Source organism: Acomys russatus, chromosome 13 (genome assembly GCF_903995435.1).
Source record: "Acomys russatus chromosome 13, mAcoRus1.1, whole genome shotgun sequence".
Lineage (NCBI taxonomy): Eukaryota > Metazoa > Chordata > Mammalia > Rodentia > Muridae > Acomys > Acomys russatus.
The window spans coordinates 70,228,977-70,234,961 of NC_067149.1; the positions used below are offsets into that span (position 1 = coordinate 70,228,977).

The 5,985-nt window shown below is 44.5% G+C and overlaps 1 pseudogene; it reads left to right on the forward strand.

The window, feature by feature from the left end:
* The first annotated feature begins 394 nt into the window (after window positions 1-394).
* LOC127197752 (60S ribosomal protein L32-like) lies at window positions 395-3,640 on the forward strand (annotated as a pseudogene).
* The last annotated feature ends 2,345 nt before the right edge of the window (window positions 3,641-5,985 follow it).

Below are 5,985 nucleotides of genomic sequence, written 5' to 3' on the forward strand. Positions count from 1 at the left end.
GAACACGCCAACATGTGGCAGCCTCCAGAACTGGAACTCACAGGTGATGGTACAGCCGGTGCAGAGTCACAAGTCTAAAACATACTCAAGGAGCCTCACAATATTAAGCCCCCTAACGGCTAGCTTCCTCCTTTCCCCAAACGACTTTCAGATCATAGGATGTAAAACACTATCTCGGTTACTCCGCTCTGTAGCTTTGGTCAAGACCAGCATGCGGTCAGTGGACCCAGTGTAGCTGCATTTAACCTCTCCTGTATGCTGGAGACAACAGCATTTCCATGAGGAAACAGAATGTACAGGCTGACTTCTGAGGGCATAGGTAGTCTGTGTTAAAAATGCCAAGTTTGTTCCTCGGTGCTGCCTGCGAGGTAGCTGCCATCTCCTTTGCGGCATCATGGCTGCCCTCTGGCCTCTGGTGAGGCCTAAGATCGTTAAAAAGAGGACCAAGAAGTTCATCAGGCACCAGTCAGACTGATATGTCAAAATTAAGCGAAACTGGCGGAAACCCAGAGGTATCGACAACAGGGTGCGGAGAAGATTCAAGCGCCAGATCCTGATGCCCAACATTGGTTATGGGAGCAACAAGACCAAGCACATGCTGCCTAGCGGCTTCCGGAAGTTTCTGGTCCACAATGTCAAGGAGCTGGAAGTGTTGCTGATGTGCAACAAATCTTACTGTGCTGGGATTGCTCACAATGTTTCCTCCAAGAACAGAAAAGCCATCATAGAAAGAGCGGCACAGCTGGCCGTCAGAGTCACCAATCCCAACGCCAGGCTGCGCAGAGAAGAAAATGAGTGGATGGCTGGAGTGCGTGTTTTATTTGTGTTTAAATAAAACCACAAAAACTGAAGAAAAAAATTCCAAGTTCTATTTTTTGCTAGAAAGCAGCCATGGACAATTCTTAAATAATATTGTATATGTTTCAGTAAAAACTTTAGCCACAAAATTAAGCAGTTGATCATGCATGGCCTGCAGTTTACAGCAAGTCAACTCCTTCTACGGGCTGTTGCTTCTCTGTGCATCTGCAGCTCCTGCAAGCCCCGCGTTGGCATGTCCTAGCAATGGCGAGGGAGCAGCAAGCCAGAACTTGGAGTTTGCTGCCCTCTACACAGCAGAGCAAGGAGGGAGTTTCTGCTCCTAACTCACCACAGAGCAAATTCTAAAACCCAGTTCTAACTAGCTGCTGGGGATCAGACCTCTGGCAATTTGGTTCGCATCCCTTAAAAACAGACAGAAATGAATGTGAATAAAAATATTACGGATATTATGCCAGAACAAAAGAGTAAAGGAAAGAGAAGAATAGAGGAAGAAAAGAAAATATAAGAAGTCCACCATCCGGGCTGGCTTTGTCCCCATGTGTGGACAGACACTAACCACTCTGAAACTTCAAACTGAGTTTCTTCAGGGACCAAGAAGGATTTTGAAGGCCCCAGAAAAGCTTAGAAATCTCTGAGAGTGGAAAGAGATGAAAAGATGCACGCTGTATTTTTTTAAGTGGATGCTATCATTACTAAGTAATTCTACACTTGGCTGAATTATCAGCTGTGACTGGAACCTAACAGGAGCCAACATAATTATTCAGCGTGCCAGAGATATAATTAAAAGAACAAAGGATAGATAAAGAGAGCGCATCTCATGTCTGGAGGTATGTCAGCAGTTAACAGAATGTGTTCTTTGGTTTTCAGCACCCACTTCAAGCAGTTCGTGACCTCCTGCGCCTTCAGTGATACAGTGCCCCCTGCTGGCCTCCAAGGTAACTGCACCCACACAGTGATCCTATGCATGCACACATATAGAAACTTCATATATGGGGCTAGGAGGACGGCTCTGTAGTTAAGAGCACTTACTACTTTTGCAGAGGACTTAGCCTCGGTTTTTCTTTTTTTCAGCACCCACATGGCAGCTCACAGTCTGTTATTGTGGCCCCAGAGGATCCAATACCCTCTTCTGGCCTTCTATGCCCCAGATAGATGTTGTGCATGTGTGCACACGCGCGCGCCCACACACACACACACACACACACACACACACACACACACGCAAGCATGCACGCACACGCGTGCAGACAAAGCACCAATGTGCATGAATTTTTAAAGAGCTAAAATGAATTATTAATGTGAAGAGCTAGCTGTGTATGTGTGTACAAGCTTCAGGGTGCTGAGCAGAACAACGGGGCGGCCTCACAGACAGCTAACATTATGAAATGAAACAGAACAGAACAGTGCTGCATGCTGCGTGGGGTCTAGAGCTGCGATCAGTCGTCCGTGGTGTTGGCTGGTTCTCCCTATGTCACAGCTACATTCCAAAGTGTGGTCTGAAGGTTGAGTCATTTGAGCCCAGAGCAAATCCTAAAAGATTCTGTCTCTGTGTTGAGAGAGACTTGCAAGCAGGTCAGCGGTCTCCGTGTGTGCCTGCCGGGCCCCAGAGGGAGCCTGACCTTGAGGAATGCCGCGAGCCAGCTTGAAGCAATGCCAGCAGCCTCCCCTCTTGCCTTGTTCCACTTAACCAGTAAATTTCCACTTAGAAAACCAAAAAAACAAAATTACTCCTTTGAGTTCTTCGCTCTAGTAGCTTCAGCATAAACATGAAATGAAATAACATAAAAGTTAAGAAATTTCTCCTAGCACTTTGATACGCAAGCCTAACATAGAAGATAAGCCACCAATTACAAATAAGTCAGTTAGTGCAAGGCAGCATACAAATTAAGTGCATAAACAAGTATATAATGTGGGTCTAAAAACTAAGCAAATCACCACATACATTATATATTTGTCTGTTTGCTTGATTTTTGTTTTGTTTTTTGCCTTATTTTTCAAGACAGGATTTCTCTGTGTAGCCTTGGCTGTCCTGGGCTCACTTTGTAGACCAGGCTGGCCTTGAACTCACAGAGATCCATCTGCCTCTGCCTCCCGAGTGCAGGGATTAAAGGCGTGCAACACCACACCTGGTGCATACACTATATTTTAAAGTACTGGGAGCCAGGCAGGATTGTGCCTCATTTTGACTTCTTATAAACATCTAAAGTATTTCCCAAGTTTGTGCTTCAAAACTGTCAAAGTCTTAGCAATTTCTATGATGTTTAGCTTATTCAAGGTCTTTAAAGTTATCACACAGTAAGACATTTCAAGAAGCACTTATGCTGCTGAGCGCAGTGGTGCATGCCTTTAATCCCAGCACACAGGAGACAGAGGCAGGTTGGTCTCTGTGAGTTTGAGGCTAGCCCCTTCTACATAGTGTGTTCCAGGCCAGCCCAGGGTGACTTAGTGAGACCTTGTCTTAACAAACGAAAAGGAACCGAACATAACAAAAGTGGAAGGTCTGTTTTCTGTCAGCCATGGGCTTGGCCATCTTATTCATAGACCACCCAGGGACACTGTGGTGAGATGGGAGAAAGTGAGCCTGAGGCTCTGGCTGGTGACCTCCAGGCTCCCAGGCACCGCACTGAAGATTCCGGCTGCCATCAAAGTGCAAATGGCGGGTACACAAAGCCCCAGAAGATCCAGACCAGGGCTCCCACAGAACCCCAGCCCGGAGCCTCTGCGGTGCTGCACAGATGGCAGTGCGAGCACGGGAAGGTTTGCTGTTCTTGGGAGCGATGGGGGAAAACAGAAACGCTCTTCAGAGCAGGAGTATAAGTAACACATTCCTTCATAACATAGGAATGCAGCTAGCTGTGACTAACGTCTTGCGGTTCTTTCTAGTATAATAAAATATAATAATATCTATGGGGTTTGCCTGCAAAATTATTTCAGGCTATTTCAGAAGCAAAGTCTTAGACAATGTACTAACACCCCGAGAAAAGAGGGACGGTTCTCCAGTCAGCACCCCTAGTCTCCAGCAAGCAGGGAGTTGGGGTTCCGCAGGTGTAATTACAGACGGCTTCATAGATCTGAGAGGAATCTCAGCACCAGCAAAAGGCATCACGGCTTGAGGACTTATCCTGCTTGTGGGATCAGACTTTGGCACAAGCCTGGGTGGAAAATGCTGTGACTGGAGGTACTAACTGCTGGGGAGGCTGTGACTTCTAGAAGGCTTCTAGAATGTCTCCTCCTTGCTCTTTTTCCAGGTTTCAACTCCCAAACTGTCCACAGTCTCAAGGACACCTGAAGTGTCAGAACATGGAAATTAAGGGGCCCACACCTCTGAGGTTATGTCTGCCGTCTTGTTAGTTCAATAGTATTTTTAGACTTTGGTTGAAATTTTCACAGTTATTTTATTTCCAGCCTGGGCTGTCTCTGATTATGAGGTCACGGGATCCCTAAGCCCTTGAGTAAGAAAGTGCCGGGGCAGAAGCAACACAGAGAGAGCCTGCTTGCTCATGACGTAGAGTATGGGGCACCTGAAACATGAATTTTCAAGATTGATGGGTTGCTCCTAGGGGAAAAATACTGGGTTGTGGTAGCTCCCTGCCGCAACCCAAGCACAATTCCAGATTAGGCTACATAGTGAATTCCAGGCCAGCCTAGACTACGGAGAGAAATCTTGCTTCAAAAACAAACAAACAAACAAACAAATGGAAGTCACTATTTATATCAATTTTAACGGTCCTATCTTCTTCCTGAGGTGTTTATGCATAAGGATTCTGTCAGGGTGGCTTCGATGTGGTAGCACCCCATATAACAACAATAATTTTGCCTGGTGTTATCCACAGGCCCTGAAAAAAACAACTTTTTCTTTGGTCAATAGCCTCTCAGCTTTCAAGAGATCCATTTGTCTGTTTGTTGTGGCTCTGTTTTGAGTTAATTTCCAGAGACAGGCAGACAACTAACAGCGAATCTCCTTGCCTGGAGCAAATGACTTATCAGGAGAAAGTATGACATATTTTTTAACATTATGTGAAAGCACCACAATTCTATTAAGTCATCCACTCTCTTGCCAAAGGATGGAGAACTAGCTCAGCTGGTGGGTATCACTGGATGGAGCGGTTGCTACAACACAGGGACAAGCACCAGTCATCACAAGTAACCAAGGCGAGCCTCTGAGTTCACACAATCAAAAACAGCACTGAAGGAAATCACTGCTCACCAGACTGTCCTGTGTGTGCCGTACTCAGAATCCTTGTTTTCTGTCAAGTTTCTAAAACATAACAACAACACAAACACATGTCAAACCTGAGCTTTCCTTTGAGGAATAGACAGTTGCTGGTACTGGATTAGAAGATTTTTCAAGTTGTTCAGACCAAGAATATTTCAAACCATCATGTGTGGCGTCTACTGTTCTATTGTTCTAGGAATTGATTCTGTTATAAATAGAATTTAAAACTCAACAAGTAGAAAAGAATTTAAGCACCTATAATACGAAAGTCTTCACAGCACATACATGGCGACTGCCTTCCTCTAAGATAAAGGACATTATGGCTTAATGAAGATATAACTCAATGTTTGGCTCCAAGTAGCTCATAATAGCTATACAAAGACGTTCTACTGAAATATTTTGAGTTAAATGAGCAAATAAATGAGTGTTTTGAAGGTGTCACTGGGCAGTGGACAGGACTTCAGTGGGCAAAGAGTGCATCCTGAACGGGAGGCACACTGGAGAATAATAAAAGCAAACTGTGGTAAGGAAAGCCGCTTGTTTTCACCAGGAGAATAACAAGATACGCCAGAACACGCACCTGTACATGCCTTTCCTCTTGAAAAGACAGCAAAGAACCCAACTCAACCAGTAACTACCACAGGTAGAGTGAAACAATAGATCATTATGGTCAATTATGAGTTCAGGACAAAGTTGTGATAAGGATCAAATCTGACTTTCACTCTCATATTCAACGCCTTTCATTTTCATAATGCATTCTATAGTTTAAAAGGTCCTCTTGCAAAAAAACATAAAATCTCCACTGCCACCTTCAACTGTTATTTATGAGAAGTTCTGCACAGTTCTAAACTATAAATAATGGCCAGTGAATAGTGAAACTATACATTTAAGCATAAATCAATAGTTAATTACAGAAGAATAAGATAATTCATCTTCTCAGGTTTTCTAAA